Source organism: Lacerta agilis, chromosome 12, assembly GCF_009819535.1.
Source record: "Lacerta agilis isolate rLacAgi1 chromosome 12, rLacAgi1.pri, whole genome shotgun sequence".
NCBI classification, from domain to species: Eukaryota; Metazoa; Chordata; class Lepidosauria; order Squamata; family Lacertidae; genus Lacerta; species Lacerta agilis.
The window spans coordinates 26,049,575-26,068,143 of record NC_046323.1 but is presented as its reverse complement, the minus strand read 5'-3'; the positions used below and the strand labels follow the sequence as shown (position 1 = coordinate 26,068,143).

Here is an 18,569-nt window from a genome sequence, read left to right as displayed (position 1 = left end):
TACTCTAGTTAAAACATAAATAATGAACAACTGCAAAAGGGAAAGAAGAAACCTCACACTTATAACAGAAATGATTGCGCTCTTCAACTTATTTATTTTTTAGCTGAGGTTACATATGACACAAAGACAAACTATATCTCCGCAATGAAAAATAAAAAGGATTTTGCTTCTTGTATACAATAAATTAAGTCATGACTAACACGAGTCACAGAAATGTCATGACACATAACTCTCCATCTTTACCAATCAAGCTGAAATTTGTCCATCTGTCATGGGTCACTGATGACAAAGGATGCAAATCTAACGTAAGTTTCACAGTTTCAAACCTGTAGGAAAATATGCTCCCAAACATCTTTCAAAAGGCAACAGACAAAGTGTATCAGGATTACTTCACATTTGTCTCAGTCAGGGGTTCCCAAATTGTAGTCCTTGGACCACCAGTGGTCTGTGAGCTTTATTCAGGTGGTCTGTGACAGATCTGAATATGATTTTCAGCATACCAGTACAGGCTGGTGCAGGAAAGAGGCCTGATCAGGCTCATTTCTAGAAGCTGAAGAAGCTGAGCACCCAGCACTGGAAAAGTGAGACCCCCTATTTACAAAGCGAATCCTCTGCCACATCCTAACTCCCTCCAGTGGACTGAATTGGAGGTTAGAACTGCTCTGCATATTCACCACAGAGCTGTACTTATAAGGATGTTTTGTAATACATCTGGGACTAACCCATGTTATGAAGAAATTGCAATTATTATTCGGGAGACCTATTATTTTCAATACATTTCCCTATCCACTCAAAGTAACACTTCTTTGGAAACATCATTCCATCATGAATGCAAAGGCATCGTGCATTTACAACTTTATTTCCTCAAGCCGCATCAGTGTCGTTTGGTGTGGGACGAGGATGGCGCTGTGGTCTAAACCACCGAGCCTCTTAGGCTTGCCGATTGGAAGGTTGGCAGTTTGAAACTGCGCAATGGGGTGAGCTCCTGTTGCTCTGTCCCAGCTTCTACCAATCTAGCAGTTTGAAAGCATACCAGTGCAAGTAGATAAATAGGCACCACTGTGGCAGGAAGGTAAATTGCGTTTCTGTGCGCTCTGACACTCGTCACAGTCCTCCATGTGCCAGCAGCGGTTTAGTCATGTTGGTCACATGACCCGGAAAGTTGTCTGTGAACAAACGCTGGTCCCTAGGCCTGAAAAGACAGATGAGCGCTACACCCCAGTCGTCACCTTTGACTTGACTTAACTTTCCAGGGGTTCTTTACCTTTACCTTGTTTGGTGTACCATGTAGCACACAAAATAATAACCTTACACAGTATCTATCCATCATTTTCTCGTGGCTGCTTCAACTGAATCTTTGCACACTATTTCCACTCTATCTCTTTTAAAACTTGACTAATGTTTGTGAAATAGGAAACAGAAGTGAATTCCAAAAGCTTAATATACTAGGAGAATACTGTGGCCAACATTTTCCAAGTGTGGGAAAAATTCCACAGCAATTTGTATGAACCTTGGTCCACAGCAGAATATTATTAGCACATTTCTAATACAAATCAAAGTCATGGGAATGTGTCATTCTGAATATTTATTCATATTTCAGCATGACTACATTTCCTAGGTTCCCTGAAATATCATCACCATTAAAGAGACAATCCATTAACCAAAAAGGCCATGAGCCTCAGCAGTGGTAAAAAAAGAAGAAAAGACCTGTATGTGAATATCCATGATGTACAAAGCAGCATTGTTAGTACAGGCAACTCCCTGTTTCTGTAGGCGGTTGCATTCCGGGTCATTGCATACATAGACTTTGTGTAAGCTCGACCCACCTCATTTTTGGGCCACTTCCAGGTCCACGGTGATGCATGCATGCACAATCACACACACATTGGACCCAAGTAAAATGGTCGCTGCCTGTAATTCATAACACAGTATCACATCACAGAAACAACTATTAATTTCTAAAGTTACAGGTGCTAGATCAACCATGCTTGGAAATCATGCCCTATGTCCCCTACCTTAAAGACCGCCATGTCCCTATATAGACCTGTAAGATCACTTAAGTCATCTGGGGAAATTATATTTGTAGTACCATACTGAAAACAGGCATTTTATGCATATTTTTGTTTTAACGATACTGTTTTATGTTTCTGTGTTGTACAACGATCACAGTTTTTTTTAAAAAAAAAACATTGAGCATTTTATAAAAGTTTTAAATAAATAAGTAATCCCAGAAAGATGGCGAATGATGGTGTTAGCACTCCACACACAACCTTTTCATTTTCAAATCACAGTCTAAGTACTGAACATGCATTTTAGGGTTAAGAGCATTCCTAGGCTCTTGGGCTGAGACTTTGAGATCTGAGATACACAAAACACACACTACAATGTCCCTGCCGAGCTATTCAGGCTATCTTGCTGAGAGAAGAGTTGAAATTAAGGAGCCAATAGTTCATATTATATGCTAGGAAAATATTTGCAGTGCACATACCACAGAATACTCCTGCTCCCCTTCATTTTAATTCCTTGTCCAGCCAAAACTCTCAGCTATGATGAAGAAGTAAGCAGGAAAGTTGCCTCATTCGTGGTGCTTTCAAGTAGGATTTAAGACTTCGAGGGCAACCCAGAAGAGTGAGTTCCTAAGCGAGGCCAATTCTCCCCTTTCATAAATAGTTAAAACAAATGAACTTAACAATTCTCAGAGGAAGAAAATAATGGGGGTTCGATTACACTGGCTGGGAAGAAGAGTATAAACAGATTGGTGCTTGTGGTGTACTGCCAAGAAGAAAGAGATGGTGCTGAGGCATCAAAATTTTAAGAGGGAAAAAGAAAAACAATCACAGGAGAGTCTCTGTGCCTTTCACTATTATGCATCTTGCTGAAAACAACAGCCAAGAATCTAAGAAGAGAACACCTGAGAAAAATTTGGGAACAATGAGACAACCCAGATATCCCTTCAGTTCACTTTTTTCTTGCAAAAATCTTTAAATGCATTTTATTGTTCTACCAAGAAAATTAACTGGTGTTATGAGGACTTCCTTGCTTGTGGTGCCCTCATTTGGAATTACCTTCCTGAGAAGCTTGCCCAATTTCTACTTCAATATCCACTTGACACAGGACTAAGTCATTAAAAAAAATCCCCAGCATTTCAAGTAAATTAGTTCATTTTAATTGTTATATGGTTCATGTCAATGTTTATCAAATGGATGTTCCTATTTTATCACTGAAGTTTACTCCACTGCATCTTTTTTAAAAACTGCATGCTGGCCTTTGGCCTTAAGCTGAAGTGAGGCTCATAATCTCTCATAATTTTAAAGGCAAATAAGGAATTGCCCTATTCCCAAATCATTGCATAAACAAAATGCCAAGTTTTCAAGAAATCTTGCCTATGTCTGTTTCATCCCCTGTCACCACTCACATTTTCCTTTTTTTTTTTTACAAAAATTTTATTGGTTTTCCACACAATAAAAGACAATACAACAAAACAAATACAACAACACATACAGCAATCAAAACAGAATAAAAGACAAATACAAACCACCAATATTTCTTTTTCTTACTTAGAAAAAAAAATCTTGTTTTAAATCTACACAGGGTCACCACTCACATTTTCCATCCCTCCTGTTCCATGGTGATTCCTAGAATGCTAATCAGATAGCAGAGTAAGACAGTTAGCACACATCAGACAAAGAGTGCTTCAAGAAACAGGTTTTAGATAGGTATAAGGCAGACTAGGGAGAAACATGTGCGCAAGCAGACAAGCCAGCTAAACCAGCATGCTAGTTTGGAAAAATCATTTCCCCATTCCACAAGGTGATTGGTGGCAGTCAGAGGTTTTCAATAGTTATTTCTCACTTCATGAAGACACACCCCTACCTTGCTACTGCAGTCTGGCATTGCAACTAAAACATATTTTTTTTTTAAACAGAATTTATTAGCATTTTCATAATATAACACAAACCCAACCCCACACCTACAAATACAAAAACAAATACAAATACACATAATGTCAGGATTCTTCTTCTTATTTATATACCTTGCAAAAAAAAAAAAATTCTAGTTCTGAATCTTGACGTTTGACTTCCCCCGCCTATTCACCTTCGGTTTTAAATCAATATACTATTTCCTTAACAACTTTTCTCTATAAAAAAATTAACTTTGCTTAAAAAAACACACACAATTGTCTTAATCTTTGCATTATAACCTAAATCATAACCAAATATTCTTATAGCTAAACTTATTTCTTCTATCCTTTATCATGCTGCTTTTGACTTAAGATTCAATATCTCCTTGCTTATTTAAAATAAACTTGTAATTAACAGACTTCACACTCCGATTTCGGATACCATGGCAGACCATTTGGGTTATACATTTAATACTTCAACCCACTCCCCCTCTGTCCATTGTCTTTTTCTGTCTTTCACCAGAACCAGATCTCCAATTGTCTTCCTCTGAGTGTCCACAGATCCAGGCAACATCCACAACAAACCCCGCATCGAGCCTCAGGGTGTTCATCACCTCCATTCTGGGCTCCTCCGTTTCTTTTTCTTCTTCTTCTTGTAGAAATCTTAATTCCATGTCCCTTGCCCCCGAGCTGCCACCTCGGAGTCTGGATATTGTAAATTTTCCCGTTCCAGGGCTGCCACCCCCAGAAATCGGTTCCTTTTCCCGGAGTTGCCCAGCCATTTCAAACCATCCTTCAAGCGCCCCTCCCAGCTCTTTGCCAAGGTTTGATTCCATTGTGTAAAACTTTTGAAAAGCCTCCTCTGTGGAAAGTAAGTCCTTTTTATTTATGATTCCACTCAAAACTTGTAGTTTCCGATTAAGCAGTTCCAGCTTCAAGACAGTGAGCATTTCCTCATCCTTTAAACCAGAGTTCAATACCAGTGCGAGCACAAAGTCCAGCATTTTAGAAGGGAGGGTGAGTATCAAGTTTCAGTTCCTGTCTCTTCCTTCCTTTGTTTCAGTTTTTTCCCACGACAGTCCAAGTCGTCGCCATTTCTCCGAAGCCGGAGTATAAAGACCAAAACTTCAAATGGAGATATTTTTTCCCCAGTTAACCCCTGAAGGGAAATCTCAACAGTCTCAGTTTTCAAATTCCAGATACTTTCTATCGATTGTTGTAGCAGCAGTCACTTAAAGAGTTAATTTCTTTCATCTCCCGAAGGGAGGGAGGCGGGCTGCCTTTCTTCTTTCCCCCAGATCGTTCCAGGAATACAAAGAGTCAATCAAATACTCACAGCCTCTGGGTTCTTATCAGCTCGTTAAAGACAGGTAGAACTTAGACGCTCATCACAGGCTTTGTCGCCGCATTTACATCCCGGTTGGGGCATGTCCCCTATAGCCCGGCTCCGTCGTCCCTTCACCCCCACTCCCCCTTTACAGGGGGAGCGGGGGAAGGGTTCGGAGCCACAACGGGCACAGCCGGGGAGCCTAGGGTGCGGGACGCTCTTCCCGCACCCCAACCGGAGCCCCGCTATGCGGCTGCAGGGCTCCTAACCCCCGGGATGGACTGGGTGCTTCGCAGCCGAAGCAGCCCACGACCACCCGCAATGGCGTCAGCCGCCGGAAGTCAGCAACTAAAACATATAAAAGTATAATCTATACTGTTACAATTAATCATCCTATATTTTTATTGTTTGTGAATGTCCAAGAGATAATCACACACACACACACTTACTTCATAATCTCCACAACAACCCTGTGAGGTAGGCGAGTATTATTATCTCTATTATTAAATTTAAATGTATTAAGACTGAGCCAGTGTACTGGGTACACCAAGCCCATGGAGGTAAAACGACTGGCAGTTTAATTATTTATTGACAAAGCATGAACTTACAGCAGCTCCTGAGATGCACTAAGCACACACACACATGCTTCTAGTGGTTAGGTAGCTGCCATCCCTCCTTAGGCTTGTGCTCTGAGCTGGACTATAGGAGCAACAGGTAGCCATGCCTAAACCCCAAACTTAAGTATGCCTGTCTGACAGTGTGAGTGCAATCAACCTGCAACGTCTCCTACGATGAAGTTGTCACTGTGCCTGCATCAGCCTCCAGCCCCGCTACCTCTTCCACCCACTCCTCAGAACCTTGACAGTTCCTGGCAGTGAGAGTCAGTGGCTCAATTCAGGTATCACACCAAGCCATAGTTTGCACTAACCATAGCTTACAACCCAAACCACAGTGTGAACTTCCGAGGTAAACCATGGAAGCTGCTAGTTAGTTATCACTTTCTGTCTGGTCAGCATTTTAGGTGCAGTGGTCCCTGAAGGAGCAGCAGCAATGACTTTAAATTATGTTTTGTCCATTCAGTTACGCACAAAACCATAGTTAATCTTCCTTAACTATTGTTTGACATGATGTCAAAACTGTCTAGGGGCATTCAGCAAATTCACAGCTGAGGAAAGATTTGAAGCAGAAACCTCCTTGCTCAGAGTTCATATTCAGTCTGCAATATGACGCTCACTTTTATTGAAAAGGAATGCCACTAATGTCACAGAACTTACTTCTGGGGGGGAAAAACACCCAGGGGTGGGGTGGAAAATGTTGGACTGGTAATTCAAAAATGTCACTTAGAAAAATGTGCAGGCACTGCCCCTTTCAGAAGACAAATGGTCCAATTCTAGTGAAGGAAAGATAAATATACCTAGTAATAACCAGTATAATGTTTAATTACTTGTCACAAGAGAAAAGCTGGTAAATTGGCACTTTGCCAGCACATGCCTTTTGGAGAAAAATATACAAATAATATTGAACATTGAGGTAGGCAAATAAACAATTGTCCTAGATTTACCATAGGAAGTTCTACTACCTTCACTTTGATTAATGGTCAAAGGTTTTAATATTAATTATTCTACCACAAATACCTTTTTCACCTATGAGGGGAAAAAGTCATCATATGACTCTTTTTGCCAAAAACTATGCTTCCATTGGCTTCGGCCGGTGGCTCAGCTGTGTTGCTCTCTGGGCAAGGATAGCCTAACTACTGTTGTCTATGCTCTGGTAACCTCTAGGTTAGGTTACTGCAATGTGTTACATGTAGGGATGCCTCTGAAGACAGTTTGGAAGCTCCAACTTGTGCAGAATTAGGCCGTCTGGTTTCTCACCAGGGCAAGGTGGTTTGAGCATATTGCACCGATCCTTGCCCAACTGCACTGCCTGCCACTTAGTTTCCAGGCCCAATTCAAAGTGCTGGTTTTGACCTATAAACCCCTAAGTGGCTCAGGACCAGAATACCTCAAGGTCTGCCTGTTCCCATATAAACCAACCTGGACTTTGCAATCATCATCCCTTCTTTGTGTGCCTCCTCCACAAGAAGTCAGAGGGTAGCAACATGAGAAAGGCCTCTTCTGTGGTGGCTCCCCATTTGTGGAATTCTCTCCCCAGGGAGGCTCGCCTGATGCATTCATTACACATATTTAGGTGCCAGGTGAGAATGTTTCTCTTCAACCAGGCATTTGGCTGATTAACATTATATAGCTTTTATAAAGTATTCATTATATGGCTTTTATAAAGTGTTCATTGAAGAGGTGTTATTGGTTACTTCTTGTTTTCGTTGTATTCTCATTTTGTATTTTTCTGTTGTGAACTGCCCTGGTTCATCTTCTGATGAAGGGTGGTATACAAATTTAACAAATAATAGTAATAATAATAATAATGATAATAATATGCAATTAGCAATGTACATATAGTACACACATGTGTTTTATAAAAGCAGCTGTGTTGTCTAGTGTCTCAGTCTAGTAAGAATAATCTATTCATTCAAACAAGTTTCTACGTAGAGGTGCAAATCATCACCTAGGTGATTTGAAGTATGCTATGAGATAAAGGAGATGATTCCATCACTTAGTATTGTAAGTCTGCATTATGTAAGTCACATATAGTTGGCACTGTCAAAGATTATTATTTGTGGCAGTCGTGGTGCTCTCCTTTCATACAAACAATGGTTTGTAAATAATTGAGATGTTCATCAAATTAATAGTATTGTATAATTTTAACATTACTCCAAAGCTAAGAAATAATTCAAGTTAATTGTTCTTATATATTTTTTTGCTGTTGACATGAATATTGTAAATGTTACATGCTTCCTGAATTTTGAGTTGAGAGAGGGACGTTGACTCCAAAGAAGGCAGTCCATGCTCACTCCAGCAGCACATATACTAAAACTGGAATGATATAGCAGTAGAGTCCTCCAGCAGTAGAGTTCTCTCAGCAGACACCTTTGGAATATTTTTTTTACAGCGCAGGATATAACTATTTAGCTGACAACGAATTTTTAAACAAACAAGCAAACACGAAATAAAAGAAATTGCTTATTGCTATCTATTTTTTAAAAATAAAAATGCTCTTGGAAAAAAAGGATTTTAAAAGAAATGCTTGGCAAAACAGACTGTAAAGTTTAGCACATGTGAGCAATATGTGTAATAGCTGTTGACTTTCAGTCTGCTGAGTGACTTAAAGATCTTGTCACCAGTACAGTCAATGGGGTGCAAAAGCCTGAGGAATGTGATGCTTCAACTGAGCCAAGCAAAACAACCACTGAATTTTGGGACTCTGGTCACATCACAGACTGTCAACACTAATGGCAATGCTGCTTGGTGTCCTGTGCCAATTTTTAAAGCCAGGTTCACGAGATCAGTTTTTTAAAATTTTATTTACTTAAGTATCAATTGTTTCCTTTATGCTAAGATGCTATGCTTTAAGAACTTGGCTTAACTGGTCTGTCTGGTTGCAAGATGGATAAATAACACGAAGGGCTCTTCTTGGTTGCTTAATTGTTTAAAAGATGAGCAACAGCAGAAAAACCCTGTGGACATATGGCTTCTTATTAGGGCTGACATGTTTGGTTGATTCATTGGTTAAATTGACTGGCTTTAAAACATTTTTATCAAGTAAATTAATTGGACAGCAAATTTAATACAAGCAACTTATAAAAACTGCAAATAGCAAGAACCATTTTAAGAGTCAGTTTTAATTATCACATATGCAAAAGGAATGTAATCTAAGGGGTCCTCCTCAGAGAAAGTTCTCCATTTCACCTCCCTAGACTGCAGAGTGCCATAGGGAGAATCTTAAGGTCCCTGCTAGAAGTTGATAGTAAACTCTCCAGAGAGAGTGTTTTCGGCAGTTTCCCCATAGTAAACACAACCTATGCTCTAACTCTTATGCAACAGCCTTAATGTAGACACCCCAGTAGCTCATATTTATTGGGTTTATTCAGTATGTTAATTATTTATTTTCTTGCCTCAATATTCAATTTTTACTGCTGCAGACCTCTGCTTTAAAATTCTCAAGCATAAATACAGTTTGGCAGCTCTTGGGCTGCTTGGAGGAGGCTGGGACGAGTGAAGGCAAGTATCTCCCTCATTCTTCCCAGCCCTGACCTGGGCTGCCAGGTGGAGACTGGGGCGTGAGGAGGGTGCCTGGTGACCTCCTCAATGTAGGGGGCAGCCCCCTGCCCCCAAATATTGTGTGGGAGTGCCCTGGCACCATGTCAAATATGTTTTTCACATATCTGCTGTTAAATGGCAGCAATGGAAGAGCATGATCAGGACTGTGGTATGCAGGGAAGGGAAATTTAATTATTTCCCCACAACAGATTCCCAATGCAAATAGCTCCTCAAGCTCACCTGTATAAATGGGGGGGGGAGACACAAGACTTAAACCCCCCCCCCAAAAAAAAAATACACAACATGCGATTCCACATCACTTTTCATCTTGTTTGGTCCCGTCATCCAAAAAACAACACCGGGACTAAAAAGAAAAGGGAAAAGCTAAATAAATTAAACTGTCATTATAGTTGCATACATAAAATGCAAATGTTCTTCACATTCACAGATTTGAGTGAAGAGACAAAAATAAAAGTTAAAGCAAACGGATTACAGAATCCTTGCCGATGCATTGTTAAAACTTTGGTGCATTTCCAGAAGTTGGGTTTCTCAGTTGAGAACGTGAAAAGTAATACGAAAGACTTGCATAGAGGCAAACTGAATTAGGAAAGGAGGGCAGAAATTACCACAAAATACACTCACACCCATCACAAAGGACTAGTGTCCTTTTTGCAAGCTAAAGGCTAAAGTTCATGGGGGCCCAGTTCACAGATCAACGTGACTGGCATGATATTACTTGCCAATAAGGTATGTGCCCCAGAACACCCATTGAGCTTTGATTCAGGTGCACACCCTGCAGAAGCCACAGAACACACAGCAGAAAGAACACAACATGGCCTACAATGCTTAAGGGAGTGGGCTTCAAAGACACACACAGTTCCCCTGCCCTTCCTTATAGCCTTAGGACCTGGCCATCTATCCATTTTGGTGATTTCTATATTCACTGTGAAACTTGATGTAAATTCCCTGTGTCTTTTCCCCCCCATTTTTTACTTCAGGGTTCATGTCTTACTTTAAAAAAAAAAGACCTGCTTGCAGATTGTTCAGTTTATAGTACTTAAATATTACTTTTTTATTGGTAATTGCAGTACAGATTATGTGGTGGAAAAAAATCCATCCACTTTTTAAGGCATAAAACCAAGTTCCTGTCTGCTGTGCGGATGTTAGAAATCCCCATGGCACTTGACAAAGAAGAGTGGGAGTATTAACTCTCCAAAATCCCTGGCTAAGTACCCAGGAATATATTCTCTTTTGTTTAAACCCCCAACACAAGAGACATAATTAGTTTGAAAGGCTGACTGCAAAGAAGCAGTTTATGAAACCACAGTAAATAAAAGGCCATTGTCTATGAGGGAGCAATACGAAAACATAATATCCTCATTTATTTTGTCATTCTTATGAACAACAATGCATTTTGATTAGTTCAGCCGAACGATTAAGCTTGGTACTGCAAGGAAGGTCAATGTGAGTGAGATGATCCATCATTTACATATTATCTATCTAAAAAATACTTAGCTTACAGTACATCTGTGAATATTTAAGCTTGGTTGGCAATTTGGAATATCTGCAATGTACGCTAATTAACATGCTTATTTGCAGGAGTGGTTTGTAAGTGTGAGAGAAAAATTCCTTTCTTAAGCAGTCAGTTCCTTCTGTTTATATCTTCTGATGTGGAAGCCTCCAAATCTAAGTAAGCATGTCTCCTCAGGATGCACAATTCTATCCCTTTGAAGTTTACAGCACCTCTCAAATGTATCAGTTACCTCAGATGACACAGGGCTGACAGATAACAAGAACCTGAGCTACTGTGCCTAACAGAATTGATAGACGTTCTCACTGGAGTTAAGGGAGTGGGGGGTGAGCTTTTGTGTGCACAGATTGTTAAGACAAACACAAAATGCTGATGCCAAGAAAGGCCACCCTACAGAGCTGTGGATGGATGTTATTATTTTTAAGAAGGATCCCTCTGATGATATAACAGGGTTGACCCTGTTAGTGAGGGCTTCATAAATCTTTCTCAACTGAAGGTTCCTGGCCGTGCAGGTTGGAGGGCGGACAAAAGAATCAAAAGAGCCAGGATGTGAAGTCTCTGTACTGTTCATGTTAGGCTTGCCTGTGGGACTCTGCAATAATATAACAATAGCCAAGATTGCAAGGCACAGCTTCAGTTCAGTGCATCCTTTCAACTGCTTCTAATAACAGTTTTAATTTTAGATTCCTGGTGCTATTGTGCACTAAAGCCTTAAAATCGATACTGTGTCATATGCCTTATATGCATCCCTTTTAATAATAAGCTCTAATAACATGGCTGTTTAGGATAGAATCATATGTAGATCTTGAGGGGCTCTCTATAAAGGGAGACCTTTATTATAGTGCGTTGATATGATTCTGTGAATTACACCATCTATGTTTCATACTGTAATCAGTTGCTAGAAAGATCAACTTTTGTACTTTATGCAATCCTAAGGAAGTCAAAGGAAGTTAAGTGTATTCCCATAATTACAGTTAATCACTAATCTAAATGCTTTACTTAATGGGAAACATTGTCTCTGCCAATTCATAAGGGATTTAAAAACACAGTTATCAGCTGTAATGAAAGTGCAGGTTAAAAAAAACAACAACATTGGTACATGCTAGTCTTGGGAAAGGGCAAATGAATAGTGCATACATTCATGCAAACAAATGATCCTGTGATTCCATATTTATATGGAAATGTATTCTGTTAGATGGGAGGAATATACTATCAAGTAAGATGGTATCAGTCAAGATACTGTATTATCTAAATGTGGGATAAACAAAAGTAATATGAATAATAACCTTCTCCTGACCAATTTTATTTATGATTTATTATTTCTAAAATATGTTTTGATCTACAGATACTGTCTGTAGAATGTAGCTGTGTGGGGGTGGGGAGACTCAATGTAGCCCCCACCCCACCCCAACTTTTGCCAAGCACATGTTTAACAGAAGTATCAGGGAATCTGCAAGGAATCTCAAAATCCGATGCACTGTATATACAACTGTAATACATATTCTGCTTATTTTATGATACTTAGCTTCTCTTCAAAGAATACAGGTGGTGGGAAACCAGACACAAAATAGTGCTTGTTTTATTGCTTAGCAGATAACAATTCAAGAGTCAAGATTTCCTAGGCTACATGTTGCAATCCTCCTGGGATTAGATAAAAAGAAGAATGGGATAAAAAGAAGAAAATGCAGGATGTGAAACTAGTAGGAATCAGTGACCCAGGACTAGTGCAGGCATAATGTTGCCCAATCTTATTCTGATAAGGGAATCAGAAGCACTGTTTAGGTTCCACTGCACCTTCTCTCTTCCTTCCCCTCCTCTTTTCTTTCAATGGTGCAGCATCATATTTGCATCAGCATCTGGCCTAAAATGTAATTAGCTCAAAGCATAGTTTGGAGACACAATGCTCATTCGCTAGCAACAGATGAACAACACTTTTCTACGTGGACCCAGAATAGCAAATTGAGACACCTTTTAATTTTATTTAGGATGATATATCCTTTCAATCCCATGGGAGAGATGGTTGAATACAAAGTGACAGGACAAAGGGAGCAAACAGGCCACTGTGCACAACTGCAAGTGCTCATGCCTTTAACCATTAAAATAGCTAAATAGCTCCACATTTTAAAGAGCTGGAAACTCCCTATTTCAACAAAAAGCTTTCTACAGACCTGTCCATAAAACAATTTAGAGGGGGACATGAAAATTCAACCCCTAGGATTTTTAAGCTTCTTCAGTGCTGTACCAAGTTTCCCCCCTCTATTTATTTATTTATATTTATTTAACAGAAATTGGATACTGCTAAACTGTAAAAAAAAACCTCTAAGTGGTTTATAAACATAATTCATTTTTAAATAGCACCATTCCATCTATCTTTTGCTCCTTGTCATTTACAACCTCAATCAGCTGCTGTTTTGGCACCAGTTTTTAAAATCCCCTCCTCCTTGCTGACTATGCAATTCCAGTCAATCAGGGTTATCATACGCAGCATGACATCGCTAAATCACGTAACCATAGCAACACAGGCAGATGCCTTGTACTGAATTGGACCACTGGTCCATCTAGCTGAGTTCTGACGGACAGTGAGATTTCAAACAGGGGTCTCTCCCAGACCTACCTGATGATACCAAGGATTGCCAGGGCCCTCTTTACCCAGGGGTGCAAGGTGTGTGAGGCACCTGGGCGGCAAATTCTGGGGGGTGCCAAATGTACTGTATACCTCTCGTTCAGTGGCAGTGAAAAACAATGGAGCAAATGTCCCCGTCCCCTCCTGTTACTCCGTATTTCCTCTCCCTAAAAAAGCTCAACAACTTTGAGTTTGCCCCCCCCCTATAAAAAGGTCAACAGCTTCCCCCCTCCCTCAAAAAGCTCAATAAAAGTTAATTTGGGCTCACTGGGCAGATCTTTGCACCCCAGCGGAGTATATGCTAAAGACGGCCCTGCCTTCTGCAGGCAGAGCAGATGGCTCTAAAACTGAGCTAAGGCTCTCCCCAGACCTGGCTATACCTGATGTCAGAAAATCAATACAGACTGAGGGCAGAAAACAGAGCCCTTAATCTGCACAGACAAACACCTTCATCCTATTCATAGCCACCTCATGAAATTAACCAAAAGAGGGTGCTTTTTAAGAGTCTAAAGTGTTTGTTTTTGTTTTGTTTTTTAAAGCACCCTCCATTTCACCTCAACACTATTTTCCACCTTCTGGATGCATCCAGACTACATGAAAAACCAGCATATGTGGCTTTCTGGGAGCTGAGAAGCTATACTTAATATGAGTTTACACTGCTGAATAATTTACATAGGGTGGTATTCCACTATTACTTAGAGTAGACCTTCTGAAATTAATGGACGTAAATTAGTCATGCTCATTCATTTCAATGGGTCTATTATGAGTATGACTAACTTTGGATAAAAACCATTACTTTTTAATATTACTTTCAATAATTTGATTGAAATGTAACCAAACGACTAAAGGGTGGGGCTGAATTGGTGTGGACAGGTGAAAAGTCAAGGTTTGCAGTTTTTGACATAAATAACCTGAAGCATGAGACTAGATCCTAGGAAGCATGGGGAAAGATGGCACACCTATCTCCTAATGCTGGAAAGGCACTTCTGGAAGCCAAGTCTCCCGTGAACTGAAAACAATGCACAGAGAGTGTTAAATTAACTTCGACAGATGCAGCCACCATTTCAAGACTGTGCCTCCATGCTGCAAGGATTTCTTATTTGGAACCGGTGTAGGTTCAGTTATAAAAATTTGCACACTTTTATATTTTTTTAAAAAAGTGAGACAAACTTTCATCAGGACTAAAGAGATAAAAAGGTAGTGTGTGTTTACAACTTCCTGTCAGGAGACACAGGTATACCATTGTCTTCCAAAATGTAACATTATCCATCTGGCCAGCAAACATCTGGATATTTATCTTAGCTCATCATTTCCTCCTGCAAGTCCAGAAATTGTCAGTTATTTCAGCTGAGATTCAGCCCAAGGGAGAAAAGAAAAAGTTACATCCTTATTTGCCCAGGTTCTATAAACTGAACTTTACCTTTTTCCCTGGGATGCCAGTAAGTATAAATATAAGTAGTCTGAAGTCTTCTTATTGTGGTTTAACTTGATGCATCTAAACTACAAGGGCCATACAACCGACACATTTGATTTTATTATGTAGCTAAGTTTTAAAGTTCAGCACAGACAATTCTGATACTAATACCACTTTTTAAAATAAATGTTGCATTATTTTATGTCAGGCTAAAATTATCTCCTCCCTCAAACACACACTTCTTTCTGGGGTCCACCATTCCCCTGTAAAGCGCAACTTTAGCAGAGTGAATTTTTTCAAATGTTCTGGTGGGGGGAGATTAAATGGCCAAGAATTTCTTTTATTTAAAAACAAAGCAGAACCAAAAATACCAAGGGGGAGGCCAACTTTGCCAGCACTTGAAACAGCAGCTATGTTTGCCCTCACGGTTTGAGTGATTCTCTCCAGACAGTTTGATTAAAAAATCACAGAATTACAGAACTGTAGAGTTGGGAAGGACCACGAGGGTCATCTAGTCCAACGCTCTGCAATGCAAGAATCTTTTGCCCAACATGGAGCTTCTCATGTGCAAGTGAAAAGTGCAGAGGAATAAATCTGTTTTATCCATTTTTGTTTTTGCATCACCTAGCAAACACTCCAGTATCCTGGAGAAAGCACTGCCATTCTTGAACTAAAAAGCATTTTGGCACCTTTAAAATTAAAAAAAAAATGTTTGGCCACTGGGGAAAGACATCACATACTGTATTTGTAATCAACCAAGCAAAATATACATAAGACTAACAATGTAACTACAGTAGATGAGAAACCTTATACTGTCACCCTCTACAGAAAGCTTTCCCACCTTTTTTAAAAGCCTCAGAATTAGGAAAGTTAAAATCGTTGGGTCTGCAAAAATTTGAAAAGCCATCTATTGAGCTTTTTCACAATGGCTCACATGTTCAAAGGCACTTTCTAATACATTTTTGAAGTCTCTTTTCTGGTTTGTTTGTTTTTTTAAGCTGAAAGCAAATTACAAAAAAAGTTACTAATAATATATGTTTAGTGTAACATTCATTTTAGTTTACATTGCTGCTCTTCAACAGCCTCACATGGAATGGCTTGTCATTGAAGAGTCAGGGAAGCATTGCTCTCCTGAGTCCTTTGATAGTTTGCAAAACACAAGCAGCCATTACCGTATCTTGCCAATCCCACATGGTGTTGGATGCCCCAAACTGACTAGTAACCTCCTTTTCACTGCTGTTTTTCCACTTCACTTGCTAGTTTAATCACTAGCAAGACAGTGGTCCTCTACCTATACAACTGCCCAAAATAGAACACTTCTGGAGAACAGAACTGGATAGTTTCCTCAGCCACAGTGTAAAGATGTTCCCTTGACAATTCTGTGTGGCTATTATGGCACGAGATTATTGTACCTTGTTGAATTGGCACCCATCCAGTGTAGTAGTGAGCAGGCTGTTTCAGAATGAACCATGCACACATCCTGTCACTGCATAGTTGTGTGCTTCATTCCCTGACAGGACCTAATCTCTTTTCTCCCCACAGGTGGGAAAGCAGCTGGGGGGGGGAGGATTTTCAGCAGACTAATGGCAGGAAGGATAGGAGTTAAAACAACCCCCCTACTGTTCTCCCCGCTCTTGATCACAGCCTCCTCCAAGGCTGCTTTGCATTAAAGAAACAAATCATCTGGGGAAAGAATCATGCAACCGAGTGTCACATGTAGTTTGAACCTTAAAAATCGTATTGCCTGCAATGAAATGGTCTAATTATAATTTAAAATAGGAGTTCAACAGTGTTCTCTTCAAGGGCAATTGTCCCGTCCCCCCAAGCAGAACTGAACAGATTTTCTTTTCCTCTCTGTCAATGCAAATTGCGGGATAGGATTATGTGCTCAGTATGAGATGTATTATAATAGCTTTTCATAATGGAAATCATGGACATCTTAGTGCTGCCAATACAGTTAATGTTGTTGTTGATGAAAAATATTCCCCATCTCTCTCACACCCACACAAAGAATTTGGCTACCCCTTATGATGAATATTCCCTCCCCTTAGCATTGTCTCATCTCCCATGCACTTCCTCATCTCCCACCCACCCCTCTCTCTAAATGAAGTCTGGAGTTCCTCCCCATAGGATTGCTGTATGTCCGATTGCCTCCTTCCTCTGCTTCTTAATTCAAAAACCCTCCCAGCATTGTTCTAGCCCGATTCTGACCCCATTCCTTTTTCCATCACAAGCATTCTCATCAGCGGCAGGAGCCACCCCACCCTTCCCCTCAGTTCAACAGCCCATCATAATTTCCTACCTGTCCTTATAGTTTTTAAATCCGCAGCAATGTTTTCCACACATCTGAGGATTTCGTAATGTTTCCCCTTTGAATAGAAATCTCTATTTCCTATCATTTGAAGGAAATACAAAAGTTCACGCTAACCCCAAAAGGTTCCCCTACTAATTTTAGGCATGTTGGCCTAAAATTATTAAATAATTTATACCCTCCTTTTCAAACCCATGTTCTGGAACAGCTTACATTTAAAGAAGCATGTTAAACAATTCTGGAAATCAAATAACACAGTAGAAATCCACAGAGGTATTAAAAAGCAAGGTTAAAAAAAAGCAAATATGCCTGATTTTTATTTCAAAAAATAAAGTTTCAAAGCACCCATATAAGAAGGGGAAGACAGGGCGTTTGTCAGATCTTCATGAGAATTTCATAATTGTGATGTCACCAAGGAGAAGACCCCATTTCTGATAACTACCAATCAGATCTGTGTGAATGGATGAGCCAGAGAGCAAATCTTTAACTACATGCAAGTTCATATGTTCCACCTCACTCCAGGCCATTTTGGACTTTAAAGGTGACTGATATTATTTAAAATACAAACATATATAACAGCAAATTAAATGTTTATACGGCCATTCAGTTTTAGCCCCTACCTTTCACGCTTCAGGAAGGCTGCCAATCTTTTTCATTTTTAAATTAATTGTGTGTGTGTGTGTGTGTTCGTTCATCTTTGCCTTGCTAATTAAAAGGAGGAAAATATTTAACTGCAAAATTGTTCCAAAGACTGGTGGATGTAAGGGGAAGAGATTTCTTCGCAACAGTATGGGTACCAGGCCATCAGAAGCATGCTGGGTACCCCAGCTACCTAACTCAAGAAAAGAAATAAACCTTCAAATTGAACACAGGGAGGAGGACACTCCCAAATGGGCCACACTGCTCTCAGAATATTACATCTGACTTCACTCTTAGGGAAATGCCAATACATTTTTGAAACTTTTCACTGGTGCATTTTACTCAAGTAAATAAAGATAATTCAACAATTTAGGGGAATTTCACAAAATGTAGTTATTTTCCAAACAAGTGAAGTCTTTATCTTCGCAATGGTTCACTCACATAGACAAACCTTACCATTTGCAGCTTCCAGCCTGCCTGTGTCTTGCCTCTGAGGTTTCTGTCTACTTGCCTACATCCAGTCATGTCTAGCCCAAAACATTTTGCTGCCTAGAAAGGAAAATAATAATAATGCCCCTTCCATTCCATAAACTGAAATGGAAACATGAAATGGACTGGTATGTGAATCATACTTCTAACACTATGGAAAGGAGAACATCCTCTACT

At 39.9% G+C, this 18,569-nt stretch overlaps 1 protein-coding gene across 1 annotated transcript in view; it reads right to left on the bottom strand.

Annotated features, from left to right (window-relative positions):
• The window catches only part of AGMO (alkylglycerol monooxygenase), a 114,221-nt gene that overhangs the window by 82,852 nt on the left and 12,800 nt on the right, over positions 1-18,569 (bottom strand). The window lies entirely within an intron of this gene.